Genomic DNA, 27,314 nt, shown 5'->3' with positions numbered 1-27,314 from the left:
TCTCTCTGACTCAAGGGAAGCTTTCCCAGAGCCACACAGAAGGAGAATCCAATCTGTTCAATAGGAAAGACTCATTTGCTCCCGGAATAACTGAAATTTCCATTTCCATTTGCATTTTTTAACCAAAATAGTGGATCTTTCATAAAGCAAAAATAAAAAGAATGGTAATTTGGCTTGGGCTTTTGCTTTTTCTTAAAATTTTGATTCCCATATTAACACTATCGAGTGCTTCAGTAACATGTATGTTATAATGCTGGAATAGTCTATTTCTTGCTTTTTGTTAAAATTAGCTGAAAGCCTTTTTCATAGGTTGCTAGTAGATTCTCTGGATTTTTAACAAAAGACTTTGATGTGAAAATGTATTTTTTAGATAAAGAACTTAAAGTTCAGGTAGATTTTCAACATTTTATAAACTGTTTCAGAGGATTGAGTAACTATATTTCTTGCAAACGTTTATTTTGCTCATAGCATTTTCTGTTCATCAATAATTTAATTTCAAACTAAAAGACACATTTCTACATCCCAAAAGCTATTGGGGAGTCTTTCAGACTATAAGATTCCTGACTAGAGAGAAGCATCTACCAAATAAGGCATCCAGCTCCAAAAACTGCTCTAATGTGCTGAAGGATCCTGTTACAGACCATTTTTCGTAATTCTAGAAGGCAAAATAAAATTTTGTGCTTGGAAATAATAAGTTTAAGCAAATAGTATGGGCCAAGCTTATATCTTCGTCCAAGCAATGGTCTGATTACTGCCAGAACAATACTGCTACATGATGAATCATTAATGATCTGTGAGAGTCATAATGGTCTGTCACTAATGCCCATTAATGATCTCTCTATACCGCGAGTATGGGCTTGATGTTTCTGGCCAGTACCTTGGAGAATACTTTAGATATGCCTTAAACTTTCTCTGATCTCCTCTCTCTGTGTCTGCTCCAAATGTAGACAGCAGTTGTCTGGGTAGGACCAGATTATAAAGAAGCATGGCTTTGTTAAGGAAGTCGTATTCAGGTAAGATTTATTTAAGCAATGTTTTTGAAGGATATAGATTTGAAGGCTTAACCTGAATGATGATGTCTCTGTAGAAATTAATAAATTTATGCTGGGGATCTTTTTTGTTGAGGTGTTTCTTCTTTCCGAATGGGACAGGGGCTCGTGATTCCCCAAACTCCATGATGCTGGGCTCTTGAGTGTAGACTTTTTGAAAAATGCATCCTTTGTTTTGTTTTGTTGTCTAAGAGGAATTGAAAATATTGATATTGAAAAGTGATTGTGTATATCTGGACTGTTTAAAGCCCTATTTGTGTTTACAGAATGGTCTACCAGCTGATTTAAAAGCAATCTCCTACCTCTATACTTTTATTAACTTTAAGCACACAGCACAAAACATTAATTTTAATTTATGACAGAAGAACATAAGTAATTATAATTAGCTATCAGTATATTTTTTCTTTGAGCTTAGTGAACGGAAAGGAAAAGGTGACACAATGCCAGGGAAAGGTGGACATCATCATGCATTAATTCCGAGAATCTTATTAAGTTGTATCTTCAGGGAAATCATAGAAGATAGGCACTCCATAATGTCTAAGGGAAACTAGGAGAGGAAGCAAGTGTCGCTCCATGGCGGCAAGGGAGATGCCGCAGATAGCTGACAGAACCAACGCCCAAGAGCCTCCGGCTCACAGAGAAAAACAAGCGGAGAGAAGGTTGCTGGAGCCAGCGGTCACTTTCAAGCCTCTTTGAAAAGAGCAGGACAGGGATTCTTTGGGAGGGTTCAAATTACAACACTGGCTAATTTTTGATGGGAAATTTTAATATGTAGCTAAATGAAAAATGACATCATTTCTTGGAAAACTTTTTTGCCAAATTTCTATTATCTGAATTGAGTAACCTTATCAAGCAAACACATTCATTCTTTTATCATTGAACTTGAAAGGTTTCCAGAGAGTGCTAACCTCTCTAAATGTTTTATTTTGCTAGAGCATTTTGTCCAGATGAGTGATTACAATGTTTTGGTTCTTCACAATCCTTCCCCCTGCCCTGAAACTGTTAGCGTGTGTATCTTCATATACTACAGGATCTCCTGAGCGAGTTGGAGTGGTCCTAGAGCCACCCCAAATTAAGGTTCAGGGTGTTCTGTCACGTTACGTGGGTGTTATTTGGTTACTGTGAATTGTTTTTCCCATGAAAAGGTGTACAAGACTCCCTAAGACAGCTAAAGCAGCAAAGGCAACTGTAGTAATGAAAATCATTGTAGAATTTGTGAGGTAAATTCAGCATTTAAGTTTCTGATTATTTTCACAATTAATGCTAGTAATAAATACACTAGTATTTTCACCTGCCAGATGGGGGAACAGCTTATAATCATCCTTAAAGGAAGAAACTACAAACTGTATGTCCTTTAACTCATAATATGCTATGTGTAGCTAAGACATTTATATTCAGCACTCTGCTTGTAAAGTATTTGAGTGGAATGTGTACATCAATTCTTTGCTGAGTAAGATCTGTGACACAGGTAATTCTCACCAAACAATTATTGCATCGACAAGTGCATCTATTAATTGGAAATGGTCAGGCTGCCATCTAAGCTGTTGGGTTAGATTCAAGCACAAAACAACTTTATGCTTACAAAAGACTTCTAGGTGATTGATGGAATGTTGTAAATAGACATGTCCATTTTAATAAATGTATGTTCATGGGAACCTAGCCTGTTTGCAGAAATGAGTGCAGACTATGGGACAGATCAGCAGTGACTGGAGATGCTGCAGGTGTTCTTCTTTGAAAGGAATACTAGAAGTACCTGATGCAATATAAGGTAGGCTCTGAGTTCATGGTAGCACAAGGCAAATAAGACCAGGAGAAAGTCTTATGAAATAAAAGTGTCAAGTCCCAAGAAAGGTGAGGCGATTTATCTCTTTCCCTGCAGGCAGAAAAACACTTCAGCCCTCATATATAGATGAGACTGTTCCAGCCACCTCATCCACAAGTTCTCTAAAGAACTCATTTCAACAGCTCTCAAGGCAAGAACATTCTAAGTCCTCCCATCTTGCAGTTAAGTCTGATGCCTCTCACTTGGTCTTTAGGGAAGCTAAAGAACAGATAGTAGTTGTGCTCTCTGTAACCCATCACAGCCTGGAAGTCCTCCGGATCTTGCTTATTTGAGTTAAGGAGCCTGAGTTTCATTAGTCGACCCTTTAGTCTTATTTCTAGCACATGGTGTTTTAGCTCACCCATTTCTAGCACACCATGTTTTAGCTAACCTAAGGTAAAACTATATACCTTCCGCTTCTTGCTTCGCTGCCTTCTGCTTGTTTGTGACTTCTCAAGGGCCCATCATGTTCCCTTCTGTTTGTCTCTGGCTACAAACCTTGTATTCAACGACCATCTGCCTAATAGTCCACCTGTCATATTGACTTTGAGTTTCCAAAGACAGAGCACATGAAGACAGATTTCCCTCTTTGGGGACTATAGGAAACCAAATATTTTAAATTATTTTTTTGGATATGGACAATTAGGAAATGATAAACTTACTGTTTTTAATCAACAGTTCCTTAGTCTATTTTTCAGGGGCTGCAGAGGTATTCTTTCAATGTACCCAGAGCTCTCATTCCAAGTGCCAAGGCTGTTGTCACCTGGACAATGTCTCAAAGTGCCTTCTTATAATATGCAGTTCTGACAAGGCTTCCAGCTTGTGCTTATTTGATAGTCGATGTTTTTCGAGTGATTATATCTATCCAAAATGGCTGCATAGAACATATGAATATTTTATTTGGGAAATTATTAAACAATCTGTTGACTTTACAAAATTAACCAAGATGATTCTGTTTAACATATTTCTTTAAAACATATAATGGAAGTCTATTTTTCCTTTTACCATTTTCTTTAGAAACTGGAGGCTTTGGAGTTGAGAATTTCATTAGAAGTGAAAATATCTTGGGTGGTAGGACAATTCATCCAAACAGCTAAGCTCTTTTGCCTCCTGTGCAAGAAGAGTTCTGTACATTCCCTTAGGATTCCAATCTCATGAAAGAAAGACGAATATGCCATTAACTTTCCTTTTAATTTCAGCAGTGCCACTGGGCATGACCTGCAAGTTTAGGCATATCTCAATTGACAGTGCAAGTGTGTCTTGCTTTATGCAATAAAATTGTTTCCAGAAAATTATATGTAACTCAAATCTCATTTGAAATCCACATGGGTTGTAGAAAAGGAGTCTTTTGTTAGTGTTTCTATATAGTGAATATTTTTTGTATAATAGGTATGTTTAAAGGATCACTGCTTTATCTGTCTGAAAGTGTAGATTTTTAATATCAGCCTGAAAACAAGATATCTACATTCTGTTCAGAAGGAATTATTAAATTTATTATTTAATAAATGCTCACTAGGCCTATGTATATTTTAATGCAGTAATGCCACATTTGTGGGAATATTGAAAATGGTTACATTTAAATCTGCTAACTTTGTTTTGCAAGCTTTGGAAGAGCTTATTAGTATTTCTTAACTATTTAGCAGCTGTTATTTGATTAGACATGATAGTATTGTCTCCTGAAATAGGATTTTAAAAAACCTTATCCAAAGGGTGTTGTAAATAACAGGTATGGCCACTTATCTATGTAAATAGGGTATGTACTTATCATCTGGACCCAAGACTCTAATTAATGTTAATGGTGCCATTTCCCCATGTCTAGTTTAACATTCAGCTGTGGTGTCCAAATATTAGCTTTTTCCTGGCACACTTCATTCTTTACTTTGTTCTTAGAATTATGATTTAGAAATTTTGCCTTATATGACAGAGGGGATATTAGTTAGACATACACCAGCTCTCCAGTGGAGTCAGAGTTGAAGATGTTTACTGGGACTCTAGTTGGCGAGGTGCTTGCATCTTGATGTAATTACCAAGTATAACAGTATTCTTTGTAAAATCCACTGTTCCACTTCAGGCTTCACTGCATAGTTGAGTATGAAGATTTTTTTCAGCTCTAATAGTAACTAATATAATGGAGTCCAAATAACATCTCCAAACATTCATCATATTCCTTTGTTATATACAACCCTTTCCTGGCTTTGTTTTAAATGCCAACCAGTTGGGGGCCAAGGGTGGATGATTTTATTCAGCTAACAAAGTGCATGATAGTCTGACTCAACATATCTTTCTAGTCCTACAACCTTCTTTCCCTACAAATAATACTTTAACCAATCCAGTCTCCTCCATTGGGCCTACACATATTTTTATTCATTAATGTGTACTGTATGCAGTGCCTTCTTTATGATGTGCTAGGCAGTGAGGAAGGTGCTAAGATGAAAGAGCCATAGACCCTGCCTTCCAGGAAGGCACAGTCTGGTTGCCCAGCTAGCTTATACAGACACTCTGGGAAGAGAGCTGTAATCAAAATTCTAATAGTCACAGGGGAACAGGGTTAAGATAAATGCCTTTTCCTGGCTATTTGGGTCAGCTTCATCAAGGAGGTGTAATTTAACAAGGGATTTCAATGTGTGTGACCTTGGTTTATGTTCTCTGAAATGTTTTCCTATCCTCCCAACTAAAATGGGATTTCTCTCTTCCTCCCCTCACCCCAAGAACTCTCTTAATACAGGTTAAACTCTTCATACAACATTTATCCTAAACTCCCTCATATTGTATTGGCCATTGTGTTTACTTCCCCCCGCTGGATTATAAATTCCTGGGAGACAAGGTCCATACTCAACCCTTTATCCTTCTAATCAATCACCTACAACCAATAATGATAATAACCCACTGAAAATGTTATTTATGTGAAAAATGTTTGGTTGGATCCTGAGAATTCTTTGATTTCTTAGTTAACCACTGCTGTACAGAAGGATACCAAGAGAATCAAACAGGGAGAAGAAAAAAACAAGTCAATTTTGGTGTTATTAGCTGGAAGCTTAATCTAAACATTATTCTAATTTTCTACTATGTTCCAGGCACTGTGCTAGCTTCCAAGTATAAAGTACTGAACAAAAGTCTAGAAGCAACTGAAGTGGTCTTTTGGTCCTTGTCCACCAGGTAACATCCTAATCCTGTCCTACATGTCTTAACACCCCAAGCACAAGGAAAAGTGAATAATACAAGGGCAAGAATTCAGGATTCAAGGGTTTTTTGTTTTTTGTTTGTTTGTTTTTTTTTTTTTTTTGATACCAGGGATTGAACCCAGGGATTGAGCCACATCCTCAACACTTTTTTGTATTTTATTTAGAGACAAAATCTCTCTGAGTTGTTAAGGTCTTGGTATGTTGCTAAGGCTGGCTTTGAACTTGCAATCCTCCTGCTGGGCCACTGGGGTTACACCCAGCTCAGGTTTTTATTTTTCCTCCTCACAATATTTTATTCTTTCTTTAAATATTTTTAGTTGTAGATGGACACAATAGCTTTATTTTTTAACATGGTGCTGAGAATCAAACCCAGTGCCTCACACATGCTAGGCAAGTGCTCCCAGCCCTCACAATATTTTATTCTTTAATTATATGATCAGTTTGATCCTTAGTCAACACTTTCTTTGTCTCTTTCATTAAGAAAAGGAGGCTTAAATAATCACTCTAATGATTAGATTGTGACCAAGAAATGACAGATACCATTCATTAAGCATCAACTATGGACCAATCCCCACCTGAAATATTCTACAGAATATTAGTAGTATAACTATAATTATATGTTAGTATACATCTAATCCTTTCAAAAATCCTGCAACACAGATTAGCAGTTTCTTCCTTTTAATACGGAGGGAACTCAGAGAGGTAAGGCTCAGAGAGGTAAAATAACTTGACCGAGATCACTAATTGACGAACACTGGATCCACTCCTCAAAACAGGTCCTTGTAAAGCTATAGTAGCTTAGATATAGTAGATTTGAGGCAAATATTGATTGATTGATCGATGGTTGCCATTATGCCTGAAAGCTCTTTTTGTATATTGAAAACTGCAGGGTGAGAGATGGGTAGTGTTTGGTTGCTATCAATCTTGGGCAGATGTCTTTATGTTCCTAATATTAGTTGCTTGAATGCTTTATGCTTCATAGAAGCAAAGCTATTGTTTTGATGCAATATAACTCACTTTCCTTAAACATTTTTACATGAATATTTATTGAAAATTTATCTAAATAACATACGAAGAGTTAGAATCCCATTTAAAGTTCTAGTTTCTGTCAGATGCTCAAAGTTTCAAAAAATTACTGTCAACTCATCTCAACAAAATAAAATAATCTAATTTATAGACATGAAAGCTGGCTCATAGCACTCATAACTCATGAAAATATCCAAAATCACATTTCAAGCATTAGCTTCAATGTTGTCTAACTACACTATTTCTATATGATCAAAATCTATATTCTGGGCTGAAAATTCTACAACCCAGCTGGTCCCAATCTTTAGCATGTGCCATCAGTATCCTCTGTGAAGCTGGTTAAAACTGGCGATTCCAGGCTGAGTTGGTTGGAACCCAAGAATCTACATTTAATAAGTACTCCACATGATTCTGATATAGGAAGACCATATGCATCTCACCTAGAATTCCTCCTGTAAGTGTTCATCTCTACTAATGTCTCTTACTACTGCTCATTATTCTTCCCTCAGCACCTTCACCCATCCACATACAAGTTGAGTGTAGATTTCTTATTTAAGTTGTTTTGCTATTTATATGTAATTAATATACATCGAAGTACTTGGGGGTTAAGTAGACAATTTGATAAGCTTGTAAAATGTACACAGTCATGTAATCTATTCCTCTATCAAAATACAGATTTTCATCATCCCAGAAAGTTTCCTTCTGTCCTTCCTAGTGAATGCCCCTCTGCCACCAGAAATAACCAGGAACTTATTTCAATCACCATAAGTTAGTGTTCCCTATTTTAGAACCTTATATGGATGGAAACATTGTATTATGTGGGGTTCCGTGGGTGTGCTCGTGTGTGTATGTCTGCCTTGTTTCACCCAAAACATTTTTGACATTACATATGTTTTTGTGTATATCAGTAAGTCACTACATTTTATTGCTGAATAGTATTCCATTGCATGAATATGTCAGTTTGTTTATCCATTCACACATTCAGGGACATCTGAATTGCTTCCAGATTTTGGCTTTAATGAGTAAAGCTGCTATAAACTTTTTTTTTTTAACAAATCTTCTTTGGACAAATGTTTTAATTTGTTTTGGACAAACACCTACAAGTGAAATTTTGGGTTCATAAGGTTGATGTAAATTTAATTTAAGCTGCTGCCAAACAATTTCCCCAAACAGCTGTACCATTTTATACTCCCACCGCCAGTAATCTATGGGAGTCCTGATTGTTTGACATAATCCCAGCATTCAGGGTTGGCAGTTATTTTCATTTACCCATCTTGTGTGTATATAGTGGTATTGAAATTTGGTTTGAATTTGACTCTGCCTGATAACTAATGATGTTGAGTGCTTTTTGTGTGCTTAATCCATTTGTGCATCTTCTTCAGTGAAGTATCTGTTGAAGTCTTTTGTCTGTTTTTTGTCTTATTAGTCAGTTGTTCACAACCACCCCTCATTATCATTTTAATGTCTGTAGCATCTCCAGTGATATATGCCTACTTCTATTTATTATACTGGTCATTTGTGTGAGAATAGTTCTATAGTTTCTCTCTTTTCCTAGATATGTCTTGCTGGAGGTTTACCAGTCTTATCAAAGACTCAACTTTTGGCTTTGGTGATTTTATTTATTTTATCATTCCTTGATTTCCTTTCTCATTTTTATTACTTTGTCCTAATTATTCAGGATTTAATTAATTCTTCTTTTGCTAGATTCATCAGGTAGAAATGTAAACTTTTTCTTTTAGAATTTTCTTTCTTTTGCATAAAGGCATTTAAAGCTACAAATCTCCCCTGTTAGGGCTACTTTACATTAATTTCATTTTTTCACTGTACTGGACTTAAATTATCATTCTAATTAAAGTATTTTCCAAGTTCCCTTCTCAATTTTTCTTTTATTCATGATTTATTTAGTTGTGTGATGTTTGATTTCCAATTTGGGGGAATGTGAGCTTCTTACATTCTTTTTTTTTTTTAACTTTAGAATGCAGATTTTATAACTTTGAAGGGAAGGAAATCAGTAGTGCACACCCTTAATCTTTCTTTGTTCTAATTATTTATACATGACAGTAGAATTCATTTTAACATATCATACATAAATGGTATGTAACTTCTCATTGATTTCAAGCTCAATATTTTCACAGTGAGTACACATCTTGTTTGGTTTTGGTCCTTAGAAATTTATTTAAACTTACATTATGACTCATTTTATGTTTTACTTGGTGCCTATTCCACATATACTTAATTGAAAAGTTTTTCTGTTGGTCAGTTCTACAAATTTATATTGAGCAAAATTAATAGTGTTGATCAATGCTTCTATATTCTGACTTTTTTCTATAAATTCTATCAGTTCCTCAAGAAGTATTGAAATTGCTCGAAGTATTGAAACTTTCAACCTGTGTTGTGAGTTTATCTGTTTCTTTTAGTGCTATCAATTCTTAATCTAAGTGTGTAAGAACTTTGTGACTAGTAGTTAACATATATAGGAATTTGTATATTCTTTTTACATTGAACATTGTATAATTATGAAATTTCCCTCATAATTTTTAATATTCTTCACCATGAAGTCCACCTTACCTGAATTAGTCCAGCCATACCATCTTGTTAGGTTTTGTATTTCCATTGTGTATATTTTCCATCCTTTGATTTCCATCCTTCCTTGTGTCTTTTTGATTAAAATGTGTTTCTTGTAAATAATGTGTAATTGAGTCTTGTCTTTTTCTTATGGTCCACAACACTGCTTTCTTTTTAATCTTTTAGTCTGTTAACATTTATTATAATTTTGGTATGTTTCAATATAAATATTCCATTTGGTGCTTGAGTTCCATTTATCCCATATTCTCCATTTTCCTCTGTTCCTCTTTGCTAGCATTTTGGAGGTGAACCAAAAATACTTTTTCATTTTATATTTTTTGTATTATTTTTAACAAATTTTCAAGAGCAAAATGTGCATCTTTATCTCTGTTACTTTCAAAGCATATTCTATTAATTCACAAATAAGGTAAAACAGCATTATTTTCCTAATTATCCCATTCACAATATTTCTCTTTATTTTGTCATATATTTTATTCTATATGTGCTATAAACCACCTTGTTAGATTTGTATTATTTTTACTATAACAGTCTGTGGTTTTTGATGTGATGTCTATATACATGCACACATGGTATTTAATTTGTTTTTTTATTTCTTCCTGAAAATGGGAATTTCATATGGCATAATTTTCCTTCAGTTTAAAGAATTTTTGTATGCATTTCTTATAATGCATATCTGCTGGAGAAATATTCTCTCTTCTTTTTTCCTGTACATTTTTTCGTTTTACCTTCATCTTTGAATAATGTTTTTTTTTCTGGGCATGTAATTCAGTTTTGACAAATTTTATTTTTCTTGCAGCATTTTAAAGATGAGATGTCTTGGCTGGCACATACCTGTAATTCCAGCAGCTTGGAACGCTGAGGCAGGAGGTTTGCAAGTTCATGGCCAGTCTCAGCAACTTAGCCAGACAGGCCCTAAGCAACTTAATGAGACCCTGCCTCAAAATAAAAAATAAAAGGGCTGGGGATGTAGCTCAGTGGTAGAGCACCCGTGGGTTCAGTCTCCATCACTGGGGAGAAAAGGATGAGATGTTCTGTTGTCTTCTATTCTTCATTCTTTCATTGATAAGTTATATACCTCTCATTATTGTTCCACGTTATGTAGTAGTTCTTTTGTCTCTGGAAGCCTTCCAGGTTCTCTCTTTACCTTTGTATTTTTACAGTTTTCCTATAACATACCTGCCTCGTATTCTTTGAGGCTCTTGGATATGTAAGATGTTGTCTCTTACAAATTTTGAAAAATTCTTGGTTATTATCTCCTTGCATATTATTACTGCTGCCCAATTCTCTTTCTTGTGAGACTGTAATTACTTATATGCTAGATGATTTGCTATCATCCCACAGATATCACTGTTCTAGATTTCTACTGTTTTATTTTGCTTTGTTGCATTTTGTTGCACTTTCTTTTAGACTATCCGAGAAACAATTCCTTTCTCTTCTTTACCAAGTCAACCTATTAGCCCTTCAAAGGGCTCATCTCTGATATTCTACATTTCATTTCTAGTTTTTCCATTTTGCTCCCTTTATGGTTTCATATCAGTGATGAAATTATAAACCCATTCACGCATGTTATTCACCTTTTCCACCAAACCTTTTAAAAAATTATCTTAGTTATTTTATTTTTTCCCAATATTGGGGGTTGGACCCAGGGACACTTTATCACTGAGCTATATCCCCAGCCCTTATCTTAGTTATGTTTAAGCCCATCTTTGATAAATCCTTGATTTGGCCATCTCTGGGTCTGGTTGAGATGTTTTCATTTTTTCTTCATTCTGTGTAAGTATTTTTTCTTGTTGTTTATCTACTTTCTGTTTGAACACAGCTTGTTATTTGTAAAAGAACAGAAACTGAGGTAAATTATGTCAGTGTTCCAAAATGGAAATTGTTTTCTCTATTAGGTCACTCATATTTTGTTTGGGATCAATTTACTGTTAGATTGAGATGAATCTGAGCTTTGTTGTTGCTTTAGTTACATTCAGTTCACCACAGGCTGCATATTATTTTGGAGAAAGATCACAACCTTATCTTTAATGGGGCTTTAGAACTGAGTACCTGGATAGTTTTTCTCTGTTCTCTTTCCTTAACCTCATACATCTGCAGAACCCTAGTTAGAGGGGATTTTCTTTCTTCTATCTCTTGCCTCTCATAAGTAGTAGAGGACTACTAGGTGCTATTCAGTGTACTGTGCACCTAGAATATGGTGGCTCTCAGCTTTCCTCATCCTTCCTCAATTTAGATAACCATTTTTTCCTCCTTATAGTAAAGCCTAGGATGTAGGAGCATTCTGACTCATACTTTCTGAGTTTCATTTACCATATTATCTTAGACTTATGCTTGAGTATCATTATTATAGAATATAACTCAATATAATATTAATAAAATGTATACCAACCACACAACATTCTCATTCTATAGCTATTTTAAGTCAACTAAGCAATAAATTTACATAGGACCTGGATAAACCCAATCTTCAATTTGGATGTCAGGGTTTGTTTATGATAAATTTTAAATGAAAAGTCTTTGAATATTCAAGAGACTGTGGCTCAAGTAATGGAATCTTTGGAAATGGGAGAAGGGAAAAATTTTGTCCGTCTATCCATGTTAAATGCTAAATAGGGTATATACTCCACTCTGAATCTTTGAAGAACCTGGAGTTCTAACCCATAAAGCCAAAACAGCAAAGCTGCAAAAAATGTATCAGCTTAGAGTAGAATATAAGCAAATAAGTCATTCCATGATGGATTATGGTTCATAAAAGACTTTGATTTAATATAAATGTGTTCATATTTTGTTGCATATAAGGATCCTCAGCAGAGTAGAAATTCACACATTTTTCTTCAGCTTTTGCTAACTGTGGCTTTGGAAGGGATAATATAATATTAAAATGCTTGGTGAGTAAAAGTCACTGTTAAAATACAAGTTTCCCCATCTGTCTTCTTTTTCATATTTAGCATTATGACCTCATTGAACTTGGGAGATATTTTGACACAAAATTGAAATAAAAAGTTATATGATAGTAATATCCCATGGGAAAGCATTAAAACCACAGAATTTACATATTTTTCCAACCCTTCATTGTTCATTATAATGCCTTTTGGAACATTCTTTTGTGTTAGTATTTTGTGGACAGTATTTACAAGCATCCAGTTTAAAGAGAAGGAAATATTAATCATTAGCTTACTTCCACACTGACTACTCTTTTTTAGTAGATCAAAAAATATATTTGCATCATTGATATCCTGTGCACTTCAAGGGTAAATCTAGAAAAACTGTTCCCCTATAGAATTAAATAGGGCAAGTTTGTTCCACAATTATTTCCTCCATGCATCTCATTGTATTTCATCATGTAAAAAGTAATGTGATAATGGGCTTTAGTCAGAATGTTATTTTGTTCACTTAAGATTCATTCTTGGGAAGGTTGAATGAATTTGAATTTCATATGATAGATTTCTTTATGTGCTTCAGTAACTTTCTTCCTTTATATATGAGAAAATCTCATTGGCAAAAACTCCCCAGGGCCCAGGGGCAGGGGCTAGACAGGCAGTATGGAGCTTCTGTGAAAGCTGTTGCTTTCTGTCCCTCATTAATAGGGGGTGTGTAGCATATTTGGTGTAGAATGTTGGTGTTGCAGTAATCTAACTCTCCCTGAAATTCGACACTGAATAAAATTTGCCTTCATTTTCTACTATGATGCCTCTGAGTTTATAACAAATGGATCTCTTTCCTGCCAAGACCCAATTTGGTAGAGTGAGTGGACAGAACACAGATTGTAGACCCAGACTCTAGCACTCCTCTGTGATGTTTGGTAAGTTACTTAGTCTTTTTTTTTAACCAATGTATTATACCTGTACTTATTTATGGTATACAATATAATAATTATATATATACACACACACATATATATATATGTACATATATACATATGCATACATATAAGTGCACATATATAGGTGCGTGTGTGTGTGTGTGTGTGTGTGTGTGTGTGTGTATTCACCTTCTCTTCATTCCTTCTTCTCCTTTCCCTTCCTAGTCTCTATTGACCTCTATTCTGCTCTCTACTTCTTGGAAATCAACTCTTTTATCTTCCACAAATGAGTGAAAACATTCAGCATTTGTCTTTCTGTGCCTATCTTATTTCATATAATGTCCTCTAGTTCCATTTATGTTACTGGAAATGACAGTACTTATCCCTATTTGTGGTGAAATAATATTCCATTGTGTATATATCTTACTTTTTCAAATCTGTTCATCCATTGATGGATATCTCAAATGATTCCATATTTTGGCTATCGTGAATAGCACTACAATAAACCTGTGTTTTAGTCAGCTTTTTATCACTGCGATCAAAATTCCTGACAAGAACAACTTAGAGAAGGAAAAGTTTATTTGGGCTCATGTTATCAGAGGTTCTATTCATGGTTGGCCAAGTCCAGTGCTCTGGACCTGAGGTGAGGTAGAACATCATGGCAGATGGGTGTGTCTGAGGAAAGCTGCTTGGCTCATGGCAGCCAGAAAGGGGGACAATGACAAGATATATAATCCCCAAGGGCACACCCCCAGTAACCTACTTCCTCCAACCTCACCCTGCCTGCCTACAATAGTCCTTTCAAATTATTAATCTGTCAAATGTATTAATTCACTGATGAAGTTATAACTCTCATAATTGAATCATTTCACGTCTGACTATTCCTGCATTGCCTAACACATGAGCTTTTCAGGAAGATTAAAGATCCAACCATAACAACATGGAAATACAGGTTTCTCTTTGACATGCTGATTTCATTCCCTTTGAATATATACCCAGTAGTGGGATTGCTGTATCATATGGTATTTCTATTTTCAGTTTTTTGAGGAATCTCCATACTACTGTTTTCCATAATGGTTGTACTAATTTACATTCTCTTCAACAGTGTGTGAGGGTTCCCCTTTCTCTATCTTCAAAAACATAGGGAAAACACTTCAAGCCACTTATTCTTTCTGAGTATCACTTTCATATCTACAAAATTTTAGATAAACATGATACCTACCTTTAGAAAGTAGCATAAGTATGAAAGATAAACAATTTGGTACTGAACTTGGCATTTGGTTAGGCACTTCCAAATACAAACTATTATGATGGCAGCAAAGCAAAATATTAAAAGCAAGGACTCCAGAGGCAGTCTATTTGGGTCCAAATCCTGACTCTTATGTTTCCTAACTGCTTCTCAGGCAAGCTACTTAACCTCCCTGTGCCTCAATTTTATCATCCCCAAATTAGGTGGTCATTAGTAGTATCCACCTCATCAGTAGGATTAGATTAATCAGTGTATCAAAGGACCACTGTTTGATACATAGAATAAATGGGCTTATATATTGTTGTTATTCTTATTACTTGTTATTGCTACATGTCCTTTTTATTCCCCTCCATTTCAGAAAGCCCAGATCATGGCAAGCTGAGGAGATGGAAGACCACTGGAGGTCTCAACTATCAGTCTCTTTAGTTGATCTATAGTAAATAGGATATTCTGACTGCTTTTTTCAAGACATGTATGCAAATAAAGCTAACACTCATAAAAACATAGTATCTGTCAATAAGAAAAATTACAAAATAAGTAACTATGATTTCTTGAGTATGTATAACATATCAAGTATATGCTAACCCTTTACAAATATTAACCATTTAATTCTCACAATTAACCTAGAAAGGTAGAGTAGATGCTGTAGTTATTGTCATTTTGCAGTAGAAAAAATTGAGGAACAGAGAGATTAAATAGCATTTGAAGTTCATATATCTAACATGCTACTGAACCAAGATTCCCACCCGAGTTTCCTAGCTACAAAACCCATACTCCTAACCACTCTGCCATATATTTCACTATATTGTGCACTAAGTGGAGAGCTTACCCTGGGGCTTCAGAATTCCTGTGCTTCATGACTTTTTCAGCTAGATGGAGCAACTAAATATGGTTATGTGATTAACTCCCATAACCATTGTCTTTCTGATTAGGGGCAGACTGATTAATTTCAAAGAGGTTTCATGTTCCTCATGTTCCTAGACCTTGGAGGTCATATAATTTTTATCTGTCATTTTACATACATAAAACAGAAGCCCAGTGTGTACATAGAGCTTTCCTAAAGTTTCAAAACTAGGTAAAAGGAGAACTGATACTTAAACTCCAAAGGCTTGTTTCCATCCTTCCACCAAACCTATTAGTTTGAAAAGTGGAAATCATGATGCACCTTGACTACACCTAAATACTGCTTCTAATTATTATGTAAAAATCCATGCCAAGGCTGGGTGTGGTAGCCCATGACTATAATCCTAGTGGCTTCTGAGGCTGAGGCAAGAGGATCACAAGTTCAAAGCCAGCTTCAGCAACTTAGCAATGCCCTAAGCAACTCAGTGAGACCCTGTCTCTAAATAAATATAAAAAAGGGCTGGGCATGTGGTTCAGTAGTTAAACACCTCTGGACCCAAATCCCAGTACCAAAAAAGTAAAAAAAAAAAAATTAAAAAATAAAATTAAAACTCACACCAAATGTTGTTTTATTATAATGTCTAGGCCTTATTTCTGCCAATGCAAGGTGAGACTTTGCCCATTACCAGTAATATCAATATTATTAAAGAGAGTTTGGGGGAAGAAATGTCAAACTTCCTGAGCACATAAAAGTAACCATTGGTGGAAACACTTGCCAAATATCTTTAGTTAGGAAAGAAGCCATTGTATTATCAATACTCTTTGCCTTAAATGGCATCTCTTTACTGAAGTCATAAACACCCTCTGCAGCTAGCTCTTCAGAAGAGATAAAGACTTGAAATTCATAATGTGTGGTGCTGGCAGTCTTAATTCTGAGAAATCTCATGGTACTTCTTAAGAGAAGTAAGTATACAGTTTCTAATTCAGTAGAACATGAAGAAACTATTCTTAACTTGTTTTGACATGCTGCACTGATTGTTAGATCCAGGGAGTTGCAATCTCTGGTTATAGCCATAACATGGGCTTCACTTGTCTTGGCTTACTTCTTTTCTATTAGCAGTGAAAACAGGTGTGCATTTTATCCAAACACCTGTTGGTAGGATATTATATGTACACTCAAAATGGTCCCCTTAACTTGGGAAATTATATTATTGGGAAAAAAAATGAATGAATGGAATTTATAGACCTCATTTTAAACACATCTTTTCCAACCCCATATTATCCCATTACTTGTTTCCTCATAAGCCAACTTAAGTAGAAACTGTGTTCGCACTACATGGCCTCTGAAGTGGTTTCCAGATTAAGATAAGAAATCAAACAGCTCGGTGAGGTGGTGCATGCCTGTAATCCCAGTGCCTCAGGCAACTGAGGCAGGAGGATCTTGAGTTCAAAACCAGCCTCAGGAACAGTGAGGCGCTGAGCAACTCAGTGAGACCCTGTCTGTAAATGAAATACAAAATAGGGCTGGGGATGTGCTCGGTGGTTAAGTGCCCCTGGGTTCAATCCCTGGTACTAACCCCCCCCCCCAGAAAAAGAAACAAATCACAGTTTATAAAACATATTGAACTATTACTCATAAAATAAATCAATTGGAGCAAACCATGATGTGTAAGACAAATGAACCTCAAAAAATTATTAATAAACTTTAAATGCTTTGAATAAGTTAAGATTTATACAAAAATTATAAAGAGAGTGCATGTACTTTTCATGTGGTTTTCCCTAAATTTAACATCTTACATATTATGGTACCCTTGTTAAAACTAAGAAATCAACACTGGTACAACTAAGCCACAGACTTTATTTGGATTTCATCAGGTTTTCCACTAATACCCTTGTCCTCCTGTTCTAGGATTCAATCCAGGATTGCACTTTGTACTTAGTCGTCACGTCTCTTCAGCCTCCTCTGGTCTGTGACAGTTTTTCATATTTTGTTTCTTTAGCTCAGACTATTTTAACAGTGACTCAACATGGCTCATGTGTTATAAAGATAAGACCACTGACTGTTCCAGCAACCCACCTATACTTTACAGATTTTGACCTGAATTGGTAGGAGCCACACTTAGAAACTTCTGCCCTAAAACTACAGTCTGACCAACTCTAGCCTCTAAGAACCTATGCCCACTCTTTTCTAACTTCTCCCTTTGGAGCTGTTACTAATCCTCTGTCAAGGGGTACTTTCTCTTGCTTAGCATATTTCACATACATATAGCATTATATGACCAACAGATTTCTCTAGTGGTCTTTGTGTAGGGGCTGTGACAAATTGATCCATGATAATGTGATTCAATCATCCACTAAATTCAAGAATTCCTTCTGCAATATGGGATAAACATTGGCACAGGTTTGTATCACACTTGTATCACCCTCATATCACCCCCAAGCCCTTCTGTGAATATTTTCAGTGACAGCATGTTGATTACCTCCCAAGACAAGTCTGTGTTGCCTACTTAGGACAGTCTTTATTGTTAAAATGAATTCATTAAAAATGAATTCTGATCTGTTCCTTTATAGCTTCTCTTCACTGGTTTTATTTCTATCCTCCAGAGAATCAAGATACTACATGGAAAGTAAGCTGCAAAATACAGTCCAACCCTGTGGTGTGGAAAGAGTTGGACACACTCAGAGGGTCTTAGCCTCATCCACATAGTATTGTTTGTTGGGTGTCTCATTTTGGACATATAACTCAATCTCTCAGCATCTTCATTTCCGTAACGTGTTTTTTTTTTTTTAAATGAAGGCTTACCTGATAGGATTGTTGTGAAATTAAATGGCATAGCACATATTGAAGCATCTAGCACACTAACAGTTACAGAGAAGACTCTTAAGAAATGATAGTTACCTTTTGGTCAGGATGATCAAATCCAGAACACCCAGATGAACTGGACCATTTATGTTGTGTTGTATTATTCTTTGTTCTTCCTGACAGCAGTGAATTCTTTCCCTTCTTGCTAACTAATTTCTTGAAAGATGAAATCCTATTTTTTCTGTCAACCTTTTCTCCCTTGAGGTTTAATTAAGCTGTTACTGAACAGAACTGAAGTGTTAAATAACCTCAGAGGATCAGTTCCTAACATTTATGAATCCTATATATCATCAACTGGTGAGATTAGTCATGGCAGTGGATGGGAGTGTTTGGCAAGGATTAGAAAATACCCCTGCTAATCAAAAGAATGTGCAGATTAGGCCTTGGCTCATGGCATTGATCTAAATCTCCATGGGAACACCAGGGTTAGCAGTATACATGTGAAGAAGTGATTTCAAAACTGTAAAGGATGATAGAAATCACTGCAATGAGCATAGAGGAAAACAAATCCTGAAAAGAAAATTCTTCCCACTTCCTGAAGAAGGTCATAGAACTTTCTATAAACTTGGTGGCATCTTTACCTTCCCTGAGCCTCTATTACTGGTATGTCAATTGGCAATGAAAATAAATAAATAGAAAACAAGCAGAAAGTAGCAGGAAAAGGCTAGAACTAACCCAGAAAATATATAATCCATCCATTTGACCGAATAACTATGAATTAGGATTTTTTCGTGTAGCAGTGGATAGCAGGATTGTCCATGTTAGTATACTAGTTCCAACATTCATTAGTTGTGTGACCTTAGGCAAAATTTTTAATATCACTGTGCCTCACCTTTCACATCTATGAACTAGGAATAGGAATAGTTCCTACTTTATAGAGTTGTTTTGAGACTTGAATAAGTTAACATATGTATTTATGATAGTTCTCAACCTAGTGTAAATGCTTGGAAAATGTTAGTTGCTATTATTATTATTACCATTCTTATCATCATCATCATTATTATTCCTGCTAGTTGGTCATGACTCTGAAATGTAGACTACCTTTCAATTTTTATACCCTGTGAAGAAACTACAGGGCAAGAAAGGTTACATTTTCCATTTTCTAATTTTGTTTGTGCTAGAAAAGAGCCTTGGAAATGTCAGCACTGGAGAGGTTTTGTAGGTATTATCATTTTCAATTTCAGTGCAACACTTAGGAAAATGGTAACTGTGAGTCTTGTTGAGGCATAGGATCTAAGTAAAGCCACATTATTGTTTAAACTCTCATCAAAATCTAGGAGCAGATGGATATCTCTAAAATGCTGTGTGACCAAAAGTGAATTAGTTTACCACAGAAACACAGTCACCTCTTTTATAATGTATGTGTAGCTCTACAAAACAAACCCAGGCCTCTGCCATCTTATGGACCAATTTTCTTTGTGGTCTCAGTTCATTTCACCTTGCCTTTTTTGGTTATGTTTCTAGTCCAAGCAGGATAATTGCAGTAATTGATGTTTGGATCCAATTTTCAGTGCTCACATTTGATGGGAAATTATTCAAATCATAGTTGTTTGGGCTACATGCTTTGTGAGGCCAAAATTGTTACTGATTTTTTTTGAATGTCAACAAAATTTCTGCCCATTATCACTTAGTGGCTAACAAACTTTTGGAGGCAGTCTAATGGGGCTGAAAAGGAATGACCTGAGGAGTCAGAAGCTTTTGAGTTTTCAACCTTCCTGACGACCTCTCCTGATTCCAATGTCCTTTTCTTTGTGTTTCAGTTTGTCTTTCTTTTTATAAGCCACTGCTTTTCTTCTTTGGAATGAGGTATGGCCTACACTGATTGATAAATTAGTAGTATGATGTTAGACAAACCATGACCACTTTACTTTTGTTTCTTGGCAAATATTTATTTAAAAAAATGAATGAATCATTTGTTCAAACATTTTACAGCTATTAAGGATGATGATTGTAAAAACTATGTGGCAATTGTGAATACATTATAATGTTAATTTTTTTCCAATCAATATCAGCATATTTAATTTTTAAATTTTGTTTGATTTTTAATTGGTAAAACATAGTTATACATAAAAGTGGAATTTATTGTGATATGTTCATGCATGTACATGACATAGTTTGATAAATTCAATTCTGCCATTTCCCCCCTTTCTAATTCTTACCCCCTTATTACTCTTCCTCTATTGCATTGTGCTCCCTTCTATTTTCATGAGATCTGTCTCCCTTTTTTAATTCCTTATTTCTCTCTAGTTTCCACATATTTGACCTTTGACTTTCTGAGTCTCTAGCTTACTTTACTCAGCATGATGTTCTTCAGTTCCACCCATTTATCAGCCAATGACATAATTTCATTCTTCTTCATAGCTGAGTGAAACTCCATTGTGTTTTATACTGCATTTTCTTTATCCAGTTGTCTATAGAGGGGCACCTAGGCTGGTTCCATGACTTGGCTATTGTGAATTGTGCTGAGATAGCAGCATAACATTGATGTGCCTGTATCACTATAGTATCTTGATTTTAGTTCTTTTGGGTAAATTCAAAGTAGTTGGATAACTGAGTCATATGGTGGATCCATTCATAATCATTTGAGAAATCTCCATTCTATAAATCATGACCTCTAGTTTGAAAAATAGAGCCAGTTGAAACCTACACTGACTACCTCACTAGTCCTCATGCAGAGTAAATAAGACAATTGTTTAAACAGGTTTAATCAAACCTTAAAGTGTTGTATACTTATGAAGGTGTATTTTCATATCAGAATATGGCTAAAATATGGACCCGTACAACTACTAACTTGATTTCACTTTTCCTCTTAAAAGGAGTCATTATAGTTCAATGTTTGAGCATTCCTTCTACCTGTTTGTACTTTAAACATGTCCTAAATTTTATCCTACATGCTCTGATATGTAATGCAGATGAATCTACTTCATCTACATGAATCTGTCCTCATTTCATTGCTTCAGATGCCTCCTGCCTTCTTTCCCAAGGGGCAAAGGGAGAGTTAGCTAATTCATTTATTTATGAAACTATCATTTACTTAACTCACTCTGTCTACATATGGGGATACAGAAGTGTGGTTCCAATCCCTGTCTCAGGAAGCTTATGGCTAATTAGGGAATGACAGACAAGGAGACAAATTAATAGTTGTCATAGTAGCAACTATATGTAAAGGGAGTATGGAACAGAGAAGAGGAAACAGTGACTTCACGTGGGAGTTGTTGGGGAAGTTTTCCTAGAGGAGGTAATACCTGAGAATACTTGTGAAGGCTTTTTTGGATGGGATGGAATCAAAATTTTAAGAGTATAGCAGTTGGAGTGGTTAAAGGATAGGAGAGATATGTTTGGGGAAAGGAAGTACTTTGATATGTCTGAAATACAGTGTGTCAGACAAAGAGTGGCAGGAAGCAATTGTGACAAATCTGGGGGCAGAGAATAATGAGTTTGTATGTGATGAAGAGCCACTTGAGACTTGTTAAGAGGGAATACCATGATCAACTTGGTAGGTTAGAATTGTAGCAGTGAGCAGAATAGTTTGATCACAGGCAAGAGAGGAGGCAGAGAAACCCATTAGGAGGCTATGATGATATTCAGGCAAAAAATAAAATTGGAATGGGTAAAGTGTTAACAATGGGAATTTAGGAGAGATATTAAGGAGCTAGAACCTGCAATACCCAGTTACCCCATGGATACAGGGTAGGAGGAAAAGGAAGCACTTGGGAGAGTGCCCAGGTTTCTGGCTTGGTTGAAATAATGGATACAATCAGACAGGAGTAACATACAAGAGACAGTGTTAATCACCAGTGTGTGAGATGAGTTCAATTTGGGCTTGTCAAATTTTAGGTCCTGTGGGGCATTGGTGAAACTATCCATTACATAGTACCATCTGAACTAGTGGAGAACATTGAAGTCGTCACAGTATAAATAGTAGTTCTTTTCTACACTATCCATGTGGTTTGGCCCTATCATATTTCAAGAGTTGGCAAAATATCTCCTTTTAGAAGTCTTCCCTCACTTTCCAATCTCTGTTTCTTCCATATTACTCATGAACAGCATTCTGTCCTTGTATTTGATAGTAATGATCACCATTCATAACTACATATTTATGTTATTATCTTCCTCTTCATTAGAATGTAATTTCCATGTAAGCGGGATCACCACTGCCTTTTTCATTTCCAAATACCTGCATGATGACCTGACACATAGTAGATGCTAAAAGAGCATTCATTGAATGGATACATGAAATCAATGGAGCAAATCCCTAGAAAGAAAACATTAAGGGAGAAAATTAGAGACTATAGGACAAAATCCTAAAGAATTCAAATGGTCTGGAAAAGGAGGTAGAGAAAGATTAGTAGAATAAAGTATGAAGAAACAAAGAAGCCATTGGAAGCTAAATGGCCATCAAAAGTAGTAGAAGCCAGGCTTAAATTGAAGCCACAAGCCTAATACAGAGTCCTGAGTTTCTTGCATAAAACCAGGAACCAAAAAGACCTGTCCAGTTAATGATGAATCAGGACCCAAGGCCCAGGAGAACAGAATATAAGTGGGCTGAGATTATAAGAAATTTGAACTCACATCTGAATTTCAAAGCTATTCTGAGAAATTCAAAGAAAAACTGATCTGGAACAAGTGAAAAATGTTGATAGACAATAAATACAAAAGTATAGAGACAGATAACTCTTCTACTCTGGGTTCAACTCTTCTGCTGAAGGTATGCCTGTGGTCTAATTTACAGAACAAGCAAGGAGACAAACCACATCAGGGCAAGTCAGCTGTGATAAAACTACAGAGTGGTATTACAGAAATAAGGCAATATGAAAAAGAGACTTTAACATAAGTATCTGAAAAATGTTCAATGGGACAAAGGAAAGAGTAGAATACATAGGGTAAGCACAGGACATTGTGAAAAATAACAGACATATTGATAATGACCAATGAGAAATTATGAAATATATGTATAATATACATATATATAATTTTATGTTATATATAAAATATAGTGCATGATACACAATATGGTATGAGTAAAATACCAATAATATGAAGCAAAATCAAATAATAGACTAGATCCAGCTAAAGAGGGGAATGAGGAAGTGTCCATGTTTTGCAAAGAAAGATAAAGAGATGGAACTAGAAAAGAGAAGTAGGAATCATGATGGACAGAATTAAGTGGAAAAAACACTTAATAGAAGTTTCAGAAGAGGAAGAGCAAGGTTTAAAGAGATGCAATAACTGAAGGGATGGTGGCTAAATTTCCAGAATAAATATAAACAAACAATCGAAGGACTAAAATCAAAGAGGAATGCAGTGAGTAGAGAGATTTACAAATATGATTTCAGTATATGGTAATACCAACTGAACCCTAGTTGTACCTCTTCAGTAGGTATACCAAAATCTACATAGAGGAACTGCTAGGAATAGATAATAAAACTAGAATGAATGGTGAGTATAAACAAAGGCAGAAGGGATTATCGGTCAACAATTTTTTTTTTTGCAAAATCTTAACTATGAAGGATAAGAAGGATTGTGCACATCTAATATGTTAATTCATGCTACATCAGTAGCAAAACAACTCAGCAACCTCATATGTACACTTACATGCAAATATACCCACAGAGCCAGCAGCATGAACTGGCAGGAGACTTTTTTATTTTTTACTAGAGTATTGTAATTATACATAGTATTTGGGTTGATTTTGACAAGATCATACATGCAAGGAATTTTTTTATTTTTAGTTGTAGATGGACACAATACTTTAATTTTTATTTAAATATTTTTATGTGGTGCTGAGGATCAAACCTAGTGCCTCACATGTGCTAGGCAATCACTCTACCACTGAGCTACAATCCCAGCCCCATACAAGGAATTTTATTTCAGTCCACATTTCCTCCTTTTCCTCCTCTGTCCTCCCTCCCCCATTGTCCCTCCTCTACTCTACTAAACTTCCTTTCTTCCACATTTACATAAAGGTGATATTTCCTCAAATTGAAGGAGTATTTGAAGCTATCCCTTCCCCTGAAGTCCATTCTGTCATTTCAAATATCACCATTAGTGGTGCTTTTCTGTAGTTTAATATTAACTCCATAAAAATCCCTGTTGGATTGAGCCAATCTGAGGGCTGGGGTGTGATGAAGACATATTAGTACCCATTAACCTGGCACTGATGGGAGTATCTGATGAACAAGCTTTCTCATTGGAAGACAGTGATACAGGAAGGGACCATGTTAAAGAAGGAGAATAACTTAGAAAACATGGAACCTAAAGCTTTTTCCTGGAAGAGCAGGTTCCTGTGGGGCCTCATAAAGACAGTGGGCATTGGAAGCAGCTCTTGCCACATGCTGGTGTTGGAGGACCCTCCCTGCTTCAGATTTACCAACAGCATGAATCAAGAAAAGTTAGCCAAACTTCAGGCTCAGGTCCGGATAGGGGGCAAGGGCACAGCTCGTAGAAAGAAGAAGGTGGTACATAGAACAGCTACATCTGATGACAAAAAGCTTCAGAGTTCTCTAAAAAAACTTGCTGTGAATAATATAGCTGGTGAGGATTGCTTTAGCTATTCTAGGTTTTTTATTCTTCCAGATGAATTTCATAATTGCTTGCTCTATTTCTGCAAGGTACATCATTGGGATTTTAATTGGAATTGCATTGAATCTGTATAGCACTTTAGGTAGTATAGCCATTTTGACGATATTAATTCTGCCTATCCAGGAACATGGGAAATCTTTCCATCTTCTAAGGTTTTCTTGAATTTCTTTCCTTAGTGTTCTGTAGTTCTCAGTAGCAAGAGCGAAGCAGGGGGTATTGCAATACCAGATCTTCAACTCTACTACAAAGCAATAGTAACAAAAACGGCATGGTATTGGTACCAAAATAGACAGGTAGATCAATGGTACAGAATAGAGGACATGGACACAAACCCAAATAAATACAATTTTCTCATACTAGACAAAGGTTCCAACAATATGCAATGGAGAAAAGATAGCCTCTTCAACAAATGGTGCTGGGAAAACTGGAAAACTATATGCGATAGAATGAAATTAAACCCCTATCTCTCACCCTACACAAAACTCAACTCAAAATGGATCAAGGACCTTGGAATCAGACCAGAGACCCTGCATCTTATAGAAGAAAAAGTAGGTCCAAATCTTCAACTTGTTGGCTTAGGATCAGATTTCCTTAACAGGACTCCCATAGCACAAGAAATAAAAGCAAGAATCAACAACTGGGATAGATTCAAACTAAAAAGCTTTCTCTCAGCAAAGGAAACTATCAGAAATGTGAAGAGAGAGCCTACAGAGTGGGAGAATATCTTTGCCAACCATACCTCAGATAGAGTGCTAATTTCCAGAATCTATAAAGAACTCAAAAAACTCTACACGAAGAATACAAATAATCCAATCAACAAATGGGCTAAGGAAATGAACAGACACTTCACAGAAGAAGATGTACAAGTAATCACCAGATATATGAAAAAATGTTCAACATCCCTAGTAATAAGGGAAATGCAAATCAAAACTACCCTAAGATTTCATCTCACCCCAATTAGAATGGCGATTATCAAGAATACAAGCAACAATAGGTGTTGGCGAGGATGTGGTGAAAAAGGAACACTCATACATTGCTGGTGGGGTTGCAAATTAGTGCAACCACTCTGGAAAGCAGTGTGGAGATTCCTCAGAAAGCTTGGAATGGAAACACCATTTGACCCAGCTATCCCACTCCTTGGCCTATACCCAAAGGACTTAAAATCAGCATACTACAGAGATACAGCCACATCAATGTTCATTGCTGCTCAATTCACCATAGCCAGATTGTGGAACCAACCTAGATGCCCTTCAGTTGATGAATGGATAAAGAAACTGTGGCATATTTATACAATGGAATATTACTCCGCAATGAAGAATGATAAAATTATGGCATTTGTAGGCAAATGGACGAAATTGGAGAATATCATGCTAAGTGAGATAAGCCAATCTCAAAAAACTAAAGGACGAATGATCTCGCTGATAAGCGGATGAGGACATATAATGGGGGGTGGGATGGGCTAGCATTAGGTTTAGGGTTAGGTTTAGAGTTAGGCTAAGGAGAGCGGTAAGAATGAAGGAAAGAAGGACTGTGTAGAGGGAAAAGAGGGGTGGGAGGGGTGGGAGGGGTGGGAGGGGTGGGGGTGAGGGGAAAAATAAAATAAACATCATTACCCTATGTAAATGTAAAAAAATAAAAAAATAAAAAAAAAATAATAATAATAATATAGCTGGTTTTGAAGAGGTGAACATGATTAAAGATGATGGGACAGTTATTCATTTCAACAATCCCAAAGTCCAAGCTTCCCTGTCTGCTAATACCTTTGCAAATTACTGGTCTTGCAGAAGCCAAACCAATCACAGAAATGCTTCCTGGAATATTAAGTCAGCTTGGTGCCCACAGTTTAACAAGTCTTAGAAAGTTAACTGAACAGTTCCCATGGCAAGTGTTGGACAGGAAAGCACCAAAACCAGAAGACATTGATGAAGAGGATGACGATGTTGCAGATCTCGTAGAAAATTTTGATGAAGCATCAAAGAATGAAGCTAACTAAAATTTTGTTTTTGGTATTTTGAAGCTGGCATGGACTAGATTTAACAAATAAGTTATGTGGTTCCAAAGTTTTACAGACACGGAGAACATCACCTATTAATAGTTCAGTAATATAAATATTTTGTATATTAATAATGCTGTTTGTTCAGCATTTTTTGGTCATTTGATTTTGCATTTTGCACTTCTTCCCAGGATCTATTCTTTTGGTCAAAATATGAAGTATTGGTGCAGTTTGAGGGTGTTTTTGTTTTTACTTCTTGTTTTTTTTGTTTTGTTTTTGGTGGGTATTTTGATGTATATGTATGCATGTGAGTATGT

The 27,314-nt window shown here is 35.9% G+C and overlaps 1 protein-coding gene and 1 pseudogene across 5 annotated transcripts in view; both read left to right on the top strand.

Moving 5' to 3' along the window:
* Window positions 1–27,314, top strand: part of Fgf13 (fibroblast growth factor 13) — a 510,261-nt gene that overhangs the window by 401,295 nt on the left and 81,652 nt on the right. The gene's annotated exons all lie outside the window — the stretch shown is intronic.
* Window positions 26,694–27,179, top strand: LOC124972542 (transcription factor BTF3 homolog 4-like; annotated as a pseudogene).

Source organism: Sciurus carolinensis, chromosome X, assembly GCF_902686445.1.
Source record: "Sciurus carolinensis chromosome X, mSciCar1.2, whole genome shotgun sequence".
NCBI lineage: Eukaryota > Metazoa > Chordata > Mammalia > Rodentia > Sciuridae > Sciurus > Sciurus carolinensis.
The sequence above is the reverse complement of the archived record's forward strand: the minus strand, read 5'-3'. Positions and strand labels throughout refer to the sequence as shown.